Source organism: Oenanthe melanoleuca, chromosome 13 (assembly GCF_029582105.1).
Source record: "Oenanthe melanoleuca isolate GR-GAL-2019-014 chromosome 13, OMel1.0, whole genome shotgun sequence".
NCBI classification, from domain to species: domain Eukaryota; kingdom Metazoa; phylum Chordata; class Aves; order Passeriformes; family Muscicapidae; genus Oenanthe; species Oenanthe melanoleuca.
This window is the reverse complement of record NC_079347.1, coordinates 3,562,232-3,571,973: the sequence shown is the minus strand read 5'-3', so window position 1 is coordinate 3,571,973 and position 9,742 is coordinate 3,562,232. Positions and strand designations below refer to the sequence as shown.

The 9,742-nt window shown below is 51.5% G+C and overlaps 1 long non-coding RNA gene across 1 annotated transcript in view; it reads left to right on the top strand.

The window, feature by feature from the left end:
* Positions 1-1,198, top strand: part of LOC130258857 (uncharacterized) — a 9,178-nt gene extending 7,980 nt beyond the window's left edge. Inside the window, exon 3 of the long non-coding RNA XR_008841550.1 lies at positions 1,035-1,198. This is a non-coding gene — a long non-coding RNA (uncharacterized LOC130258857). The remainder of the gene's footprint in view (positions 1-1,034) is intronic.
* Positions 1,199-9,742: the final 8,544 nt, after the last annotated feature.

Below are 9,742 nucleotides of genomic sequence, written 5' to 3'. Positions count from 1 at the left end.
AATTTTTACAAATGAAAATACAAGCTCAGCCAGATGCCAGCTAAAATGCAGTTCCTTCATACCAGCCAGCCCAGGCACCACAGGCTCAGCATCACGACCTTTAGAGCAGCTTTTCTAGAACAAGCTGGGAGAACACTTCCTAAAAAGCCACAGTTGCAGCTGCTCTCATTACTTATAACATCCCTGATGGAGAGGAACTTAAAAATAATTCTCAAGGAACTTAAGCTTCAACAGCCCCCAGCAGATTTAGTTTATGTGCAGTGCAGGCTTCCCTTGTGGAATTCCAGGCTCAGGATGGTGATTATAGTGTTGATGATAATGTACATTTTCTAAATTATTACTTCTGTAAGAATAAAATAAAATAAAAGGAGTGAAGCCTTTGTTTCACTTTTCTCATGCAGATGAATGGGTCAGGGATTTAGCCACTTGTTTCTAAAATCAGACACAGATTTCTGTGTTGTCTCCACATATTTATTAAGCTAACAAGTTTGTTACATATGTAAAATGCATTTGGGCACACTGTATTTCAAATCAATAATTTGAGTCCTCAGCTTTGTAGATGCATAATTGCATGTTACTTCCTGCATTTTTATAATATTCCAAACTGGTATTTAATTAAAAACTGGCACTTGGGATCCAGTTTCTTTAGGGTTTTGTATATGGAAAGCTGGACCCTATTTTCAATATTTTTGTTAATATCTTGCAGCTTTTCTGACTCCACACCCATCCTCTGCTCTGAGGCTGGCTTGAGGGTGCAGGGTAGGATTGCGATCCTGTTGAACTTGAGAGATCAAACCAACATTAAACCAAATTTATTTTACTAGAACCAACAAAACTTTTGCACCAGCACTGTCAGGACACTTCAGTCGTGATTGAATGATATTTTTTCTATCTGTGAATTTTCTCTTCTTAAATTAATTCCAATAAATATGTTGAGCCATGGATGAGAATTGTTCTTTAAGATGGAAACAAGATATATTTTCATTAAACCCCTTTATTTTTGCTCATTTCTTTCTCTTCCTCTTGTTACCCAGCGCTTTGGTGTTCAGATCTGTCACCTTGTAAAGCTGTGGTTGTGCTGAGCCTCTCTGCTCCCAGCAGCAGCAGGATATTGAAGGATTTGAGATCTCTGAGCAGCCACAACCCCCTGCTCTACCCCCTCATTTCCACCCCAGCCACAGCTCCCTCAGCCCCACACTTCCTCCAGGTAATTCTTGATTTCCAGAAGTTCTCCTTTCTGACACCCCATCTTTCTGCAGGGTGTTTTGTCCCAGCAGGGCTGGCTCCTGTGCCGTGGGGTGGTCCCAGCTCCTGGGTGGGACCTGTGTGTTTAACCCACCAGCCCTGGGGACTGGGATGTGATTCCAGAGGGGAGGATGGGAGCCACAGCTCTGCTCTCCCAGAGGATGCTGCTGCCTCCTCCAGCACATTGTTCTCTGCTGGCAGGAACAAATTAAGGCTTGGTCTTTGCTCCAGGAAATTCCCTGTCTTCCCTGGATGAGCTACCCCAAGTGTCTTTCTGCTGCCACAGCAGTGGATCCCAACACCCACACACAGGACTGGAGTCCTGGGGTGGATTTTCTTTAGGGCTGACTTGGGAAGTGTGCCCATAGGAAATGAATGGGTAATTCAATAATTTGTAGCTGCTTGGAGAGCTGGAGCACCTCCATGCTCTGGCCAGGGTTTGGAAAGTTGATGAGCAGATGGAATGTTGGACATCTGTGTCCTCTTTCATCCCTCTTGAAATTGCCCCATGGCTTTGGGAAGCTGTGGGCATTTGGGAAAAGATGCTGGTGGTGGCTCTGGGAGTGGGATGTGTGTGTGAGCAGGACCAGGATGGGGGACTGGGCTGTGCCATGGCACCAGAACCAGAGGAGAGGCTTCCTCTTTCTGGTGTGTGCCTGCCAAGACAGCCTGGAGGAGAAAACAGAGCAGGGAATCAAATAGAAAATCCGGATGTTTGAGGAGGAGGGAAAAGCTGGGGCGTGGAGTGAAGGCAGCCTGGAAAACCGTGGGGTGTTGTAGGCTGAGAGGGGAAAGGGGGTGACAAGGTCTGGGACAGAGCCAGAGAACAGGAGGAGGCAGAGACCGTGGAAAGCAGCTGGGAAGGAGCCTTCTTTGGGGGAGGAAATGTTATTATTAGTGCTCAGTTTCCTGGACAAAAGATTCTTGTCTATTTAAATACTTGAGCTTCACGGAGCTGCAGTTCTCCAGACACAATAAAATCTGCCTTTTCTCCCTGCCATTGTCATTTCCTCTGGCAGCAGGTGGCTGAAGCTGCTGTGCTCTGGACTGGGACATTGCAGGCTGCTGTGAGCAGGGGGGACAAGCCCTGGGGATGGGGGATTTGTCCCTTGTGCCCCCTCACATCTGTCCACAGAGATGCTGCTGGTAGAGAGAATAAAATCTATTGGGTTTGAATAAAATTGGCAAAAGCATAAAAAAAATTTAAAAGTTAAATATCTTGACAGAAGCCACATTTAAGAAACTTCCTGGGGCATCCTCAGGCTTCCTCAGCCAACCATGGCAGGTTTTAAGAAGGAGTAAAAGGCAGAACCTCACTAATGCCAAATAATGACAGGTAATGGATAATTGGAATTATTCTTTCCATCCAGGCATGCACAAAAACCACACAGGGGTTGGAGTTTCTGCTGGGAGGAAGAGATGCAGGTTCTGTGCCAGGTGATGCTCACACCTGAGCTGTGTTTGGTGACTGAGGTGAGGTGCTGCCCTGGTGTCTCCATGGGATCTCTGTGTGCTTCAGCAGCTCAGGCTCTTTGCCACAGAAATTCCAGATGATTTCCAGTCATAGGTGAGAAATACTTTTCCTACCTCTCTTGGAATGTTAAAATCTGTCAACAATAATATGAATTTTTGTTGTGGAATACTGAACTTTTCCCTGTATTCAGGCAGCTTGAGTTTAATATCAGCTCTATCCATATAATGATAGAAATGGGGCTTTTATTCCGTAAAAAGATGGGAGATGCCTCACTCTGCTCTTTTCCTGATTATAATCATGTCTTGTTCCAAGCCCTGCAAGACTTTGAAAAGTCAGCCTTCCTGAAAATATGACAAATATATCACAGAATCACGGAATATCCTGTGTTGGAAGGGACCCACAGGGACCATTGAGCCCAGCTCCTGGACCTGATATAAATATATATTTATATTGAATTTCTCCAGAAGTGCAGATGTGCTTAGGGGAGAGTGAGGGAGCCGTGGTGGGGCTGGTGGCTGCCACGAAGGACACACAGGATGCACAGCTGCTAAACCACCAAAAGCACGTCCTGCTCATCTCAGTGGGAGCATTTCTGTGCTGGGATTCTGGAAAACTGACCAGCTCACTCCTAGTGAATGAATGAATGCAGCCAACCTGCTGCCATGCCAGCTAGACAGAGATTTCAATCAGAGTTCTGGGAGATAACAGCAGCCATTCTTTAAATGCAGAACACTTGGGGATGAGCTGCCAGTGTTTTATAGGTGTGAGTTTGATTTGCTGCTTTTGTCAGGGGAGGTGAAGCTCCAGCTGAGTGTGGCCTCCAGCCTCAGCACTGATGTGTCAGCCCTGGCAATTTTTACTTTGGATTTCACAGCAGCCTGCAATGTTCTGTGCTGGGCTTGTGCTTCTGCATCGGGCTCCATCCACCCACCCCAGAGTTCTGAGCTTGTCCCCCATTGCCTGGGGGTCCTCACCCCATTACCTGGGGGTCCTGTTCCCTTCACCCCATTGCCTGGGGGTCCTCACCCCATTAACTGAGGGTCCTGTTTTCCCTTCACCCCATTACCTGAGGGTCCTGTTTTCCCTTCACCCCATTACCTGAGGGTCCTGTTTTCCCTTCACCCCATTACCTGGGGATCCTGTTTTCCCTTCACCCCATTACCTGAGGGTCCTGTTTTCCCTTCACCCCATTACCTGAGGGTCCTGTTTTCCCTTTACCCCATTGCCTGGGGTCCTGCCCCAGCCAAGCCTGCCCTCCCCTCTCCTGTGAGGATGAGGGAACAGCTCTGCCTCCCTGCTCCTGCTTTGGCAGCAGGTAGGGAAGGAGGAACTTTTGGCCCTGGCAGGTGTCCTGGGGGCACTCGGGGCAGCAGCAGCTGGTGCTGGAGTGGCTGGAAGGCTCTGGGCAGCAGGGGAGTGCCCAGGGCCAGGCTGTCCCAGTTCCCTGGGAGCACAGGAGCTTATCCAGCCCTTTTCCCTCCAGAAGGCTGTGGTGGATGTTCTCTGAGCAGCCCTGCAATTCTGCTGCCCCTCCTCAGGGCTCTGCTGTGCCTGTGCCAGACCGAGCTGGGGCTGTGCAGATCCCTGCTGGGGCTGTGCTGCTCTCCCTGTGCCTGGGGAGGTGGCAGCAGCACAGCTGCCTGTCCCAGGGCAGGACAGGCTCCCAGGGGCTCCTTCCAGGCTCAGTGCAGCAGGAGAAGCTGAGTGGGGGAACTCCTGCCAGAGCTTGGCCATGGCAGAGCCCAAGGAATGAGGGGCTTTGTTTGTCTCCAGAGCAGCTCTGCTCTCCCTCTGCCATGGCCAAGGGGACAGCAGTGGCTCCTGGGTGACTGTGCAGTGCCTGTTGGCCCTGCTGATGTGCTGACCCACTCAAGCAAATCATCCTAAAATAGGCTTCATATGTGATGCAGAGGAACCCAAGCAAAACAGAGCCCAGCCAACCCCAAATTTATGCTTGTGGTTACTTGAAGCTTGTGAGATCAATTTTTTGTTTACTTAAAACTGATTTCAAAGAGGTTTTTGGGGGTTTTTTCTTGGTTTTTTTTTTTTTTTTGCTTTCTTTTAATTCTCATTCTTGATGCTTGGGCTGGGGGATGGTCATGGCACTGCTCCAGCTGGGGCTGTGCATCCTGCTGTCATCATCACAGAGAAGCTCTGTCCCAAAATGCCCAGAATTAAGGTTCTGGTGAGGTGGGGGAGCACTGTTCCACCCCCAGAACAGGATTTATGGTTGCTGTTCCATTGGCACATCCCAGCAATCACCCCTGGCATCCTGAGAGATTCTCTTATTTTCATGACAACCTGGAAAAGTAGATCTCAGCAGAGCTTTTTTATTTGTTTTTTTTTTTTTTTTTCTTATTTCTAACTTTTGAAAATATTTAAGCTAGGAAGTGTTAAAAGCACAAGAGTTCAGTTGAAAAAAAAAGGCAAAAAAAAAAAAAGCAAAAAAAGCCAAGAAACAAAACCCCCCCCAAAGCCCAGAAAACCTCTGTGGAGCTGGCAGAAGGCAGAGCACAGAATCTGTGCTGGCTGATTCCTTCTCTTTGTCATCCCACATGTGGGGTTACCTCAGTGAATAGGAAAGCCTCAAAAGTCCAAAGTGCCACAATTCAGGACAAAATGTTTAGAAAATAAACACATGGGGTGACAAAAGCACAGGCAGGAGGGGATGGTTTGGAGGGACAGAGAGCTGAGGTGATGCTGCTCACAGCCCCAGCTCCTGCTCTGGGGACCCTTCCAGCCTGCCCAGGGCAGGGGAGTGAGGAATCACCCAACTATTTCATTTTTCAGGAATCCCTGGCTGTGTGGCCCCTGTTCCAGCAGAGAATTCCTGCAGCCTCAGCGTTTGAAGTGGCCAGACCCCTGCAGGGTGTGCTGAGTGCACCCTGGTGCCAAGCCCTGATGGAGCTGCTCCCCCAGCAGATTCCTTCCTCTGGGTCCTCTCAGTTCTTCTTTTCTTCCTATTTTCAGTAGTTATGTGCAGATTTGTTCTGTGTGGTGTCCCTGTGGCAGTTTTGTTGTCCCTGTGCCCTGTGGGGACAGCCCAGACTGGGGGTTCAGCACTGGCAGCCTGGGGAAAGAAAACTTGTGTTTGTGAATGGAAATGGCCTTGGGGGAAAACCCTGGAGAGAACGGGCTGGCTGGTGTCTGTCTGTCCCTGCAGAAGCCCAGGGCTCCTGGCTGGGGTCATTGTGCTGCAAAATGGCTTTTGGATGGTGTTCAGGCAGCAAAGCAACTCTCCAGGCTGGTTTAACTCTTGTGGGGTGGGATTCCTGGCAGGTGAGCTGGGAGATGTGGGCTGCAGCTCTGGACAGCAGGGCCTGGGATGGGGCAGTGAGGGACACCAGAAAAAAGGATTTTATTAAAAAAAAAAAGGAGGTCTAAGCCTGCATTTCAGTGAGAAATGGAAGGAGAAGAGGTGGTTTGGAAGGGTTTGGAGGAACAGACTGGAACAGCTCCTGGCTGGGGGAGCAGCACAGCCCAGGGAGCTCACACAGGGACCCATCCCATGGCACAGGATGAATTAATGTGTCCCTGGTGTCAGGAGGGAGCAGGATCTGATCCAGAATCGCAGCCCAGAGCAGGCTGGGGGAGCAGAGGGTGTGCAGGAGCCGTGGGACTCTGCTCTTGGTGAGACAGTGTTAATGATGGGGCTTAGCTGGGAGGAGCGGCAGGGCTGTTAAGCAGCAGGAAATGGTTTTGCTGTCTAGGTGGGCTTAGCACAATGTAAACCCCACAAGTTAAAGCCTGAGTGGGAAGGAGCTGAGCTCCCCAGCACAGCAGCGTGGCTCAAGGCTTTCCTCAGGGGCTGGTGGAGTAAAGGAACACAAATTGTCTGGGTGCCTTTTCCTTTGGCCACCAAGCACCTGCAAGGACAGCTGACATCTCATGGATGCCACTCCCAAGCTCTTTCTTACACAGGATGTTTGGCTAGAAAAAAATATGATTTTTTTTTTTAATTGGGGAAAACCTGTCCATATTCTGAGGAAAACTGGTGAAACAGTGTTTTAGTTATAGTTCATTACTGAGTGTCTCGTTTTGGAATCACACTTTTGGCCAGGGTACATCTGGCCAACGATGCTGTGATAGTGCCCCAAGCCTTCCTTTTGGTTCTCATTTAGCTTAGAAAAGTAATTAAAGGAGTTTAAAAAAAGAAGTGACAGAATTACTGGCTCTCTTTCCAAAAGAGAAGAGCTTAGGCCAAGCTCCTGCTAAGAAAATAAACAGAATTTCATTTTTTTGTTGTGAGTTCTTCCCATATATTGAATTTCCGTGCTCAGTGACAAGGGGGATCTGCTCGAGTGAGCAGGGATTGGATTCTGATGGCTTTGAGTTGTGCTTGGATTTGCTTTGGAAAGCTGGGGCTGTCCTTGGAGAGCAGGGTTTGGACCTGAGCTTGGGGCCTTGTTCTCTGAGGAGCACAAACCTTGCAGCCTGAGTTATCAAGCTGTAACTTTTATGGCTGTGCCTGGAAATGATTTTCCTGCCCCGCAGTGCTGTGGTAGAGCCCTTTCTCCCCAAATTAGGCCAACATTTGCTGGTCTGAGCCTAGAAACCCTTTTTAATTGAGGCATGTTGCAGAGGTTGTGAATGTCCTTCCCACCTTCTCCCCTGCAAGAAGAGGAAAATTGGGATAATTTCTGCATAAAGTAAATTTGAGGTAATGGGGAGTGTTTGAGCCTGGCCCAGGCATGGCCACCACCAGGACCCTCTGATGTGGGGCTGTGCTGGGCAGGGATGAGCCCTGGCAGTGGGGTGGGAGATGTTTTTGTGGTCACCATGAGCATCAGGGCTCCCTGGGCAGCTGGGGGTGGCAGAAGGTCCCAGGGGAGGCACTTTGGGAGCCAGGGGTGATAAATTGATCAATGTGTCATGGCTCAGCTCCGGAAGCAGGGCAGGGAAGGATGTGAGTGGCAGAGGATTCATATCCTGGAAATGCTGCAGTGTCACAGCTTGGGAATTCAGCAGGATAAATGCATTTGCCTGTCCTGCTGCAGACAATCTGCTTAATGTGGGAAGCAGAGTTTCCTGTAGCACCGAGCCAGTGGGGAAGGGAAAACCCTGAGAGCCAGGAAGGGCCAGGGAGAATTAGGCAGGTAAACCCATTAGCAGTGACCACCATTTGTGTGGGGATTACACAAAGCTGCTGCTTTTGGATCCCTGGTGTCTCAGGAGGAGCCAGTGGGGCCTCTCCCCTCCCCTGAGGGGCTCCAGCCCAGAGCTGGGATTAGCACTGGCCACAAGCTGCCCTCACTAGCCAGAACAAATTGCTGCACGTGCTGAGAGAGAGCCCAGCCTGCAGGAGCCGTGGTGGTGCTGTGAGCAGAGGTTTGGCAGGATTTGCTCTGGCAAATCCCTCCATCCTTCCCAGCAGGACCTTCCTCATGGAAATGGCTCCTCTTTAACGAACAGATTTACCCTGTTCTGCCACTCTGCACAGAGGTTTACCCCAACACTCTCCTCTGCTTGGGAATTCTTCAGATACTGGCTCTAGAAACGGAGTCAGGGCACAGAGGGGAGCAGATGTGCTGTCCCAAGAGCCTCTCTCAGTCAGCACATCCCAAAGTGGTTTGGGATAAGCTGGGGTCAGTGGGGAGGGAGCTCTGGGGTGCAGTGGAGGGTTTGGGGGGTTTGTGGAGGGGGGGACACCCCAGTGCCAGGCTGGGGCTGTGGGGCTCCCTGGGTCCTTGCTGGAGCCTCCGAGGGGACGATGCTGCACGACCTGGTGGTGGCAGCTCCGTGTCCCGCAGCCTGTCCCACAGCTCCGTGTCCCTCAGCTCCGTGTCCCACAGCTCCGTGTCCCACAGCTCCGTGTCCCACAGCTCCGTGTCCCGCAGCTCCCGTCCCGACACGCGTGTGTCCCCCGGCAGCCTTTCCAAAATGCCAACCACAGGAAAGCAGGGGAAACCCAAGCTTCCCTTTTGCTTGGATTCCCATCAGTTCCCAGAGTTTATTGACACTGTTCCGGCCTCTCTCGCTGGGCTCGGTTTGGCTTTTTGGGGCCGGGGCCCGGAGCTGCCTCATGGGCGAAGCAGCCGCGGGGTGAGAGGAAGAGGAAGGAGCAGCCAGGCTGTGGGATGAGCGCTTTTCCCAGAGCCTGACCCGGCTCTCGGGGCTCCCCGGAGGGGACCCTCCGCATCCCGGGCCGCTGCAGCTCCTCTCGCTCCAGTTGTGCGCCAGATGCTGAGCCAGATGTTGGCGCTGCCGTGTCCGGCCGCTGGCAGCGGCAGCGCCGGGGGATGCCCGGTCCCGCTTGAACCCCCGGTCCCTTCCCGAGCTCCTTTCCCGATCTCCCGGTCCGTTCCCGATCTCCCTGTCCCTTCCCGATCTCCCGGTCCGTTCCCGATCTCCCTGTCCCTTCCCGATCTCCCCGGTCCGTTCCCGAGCTCCCGGTCCCATCCTGAACCCCCCGGTCCCATCCTGATCTCCCGGTCCCTTCCCGATCTCCGGGTCCCATCCCGAGTTCTCGGTCCCTTCCCGATCTCCGGTCCCATCCCGATCTCCGGTCCCTTCCCGATCTCCGGGTCCCATCCCGAGTTCTCGGTCCCTTCCCGATCTCCGGTCCCTTCCCGAGCTCCCGGCGCCACGGCACCGCCACCTCCCGGGCATCCCGGAGGTTCAGTTGATTTGTGTTCTTTATGCTTATTTGCGTTCTTTATGCTTATTTATGTTCTTTATTGTGCAGTGCCTCCCCGGCACCCCGGAGGGGGCGCGCGGCTCAGCCTGCGGGGCTGAATTTATTTATTTATGTTTTTTATTGTGCGGTGCCTCCCGGGCACCCAGGAGGTTCAGCTTGCGGGGCTGAGTTTATTTATTTATTTTCTTTATTGTGTGGTGCCTCCTGCCCTGCAGCCCGGCCCTGCCCAGCAACCCTCTCACAGCACTTCCTGGGAAAGATACCCACCTGTAATGATTTTATTAAATCTTATCATTCTCCTTTTCTGCCTCTCACCCTAAGGAGAAACACCCTCAGGTGAGCATGGTTTCTCCAGGCAGTGCTGGCTTGTCCATCTGTCTGAAACA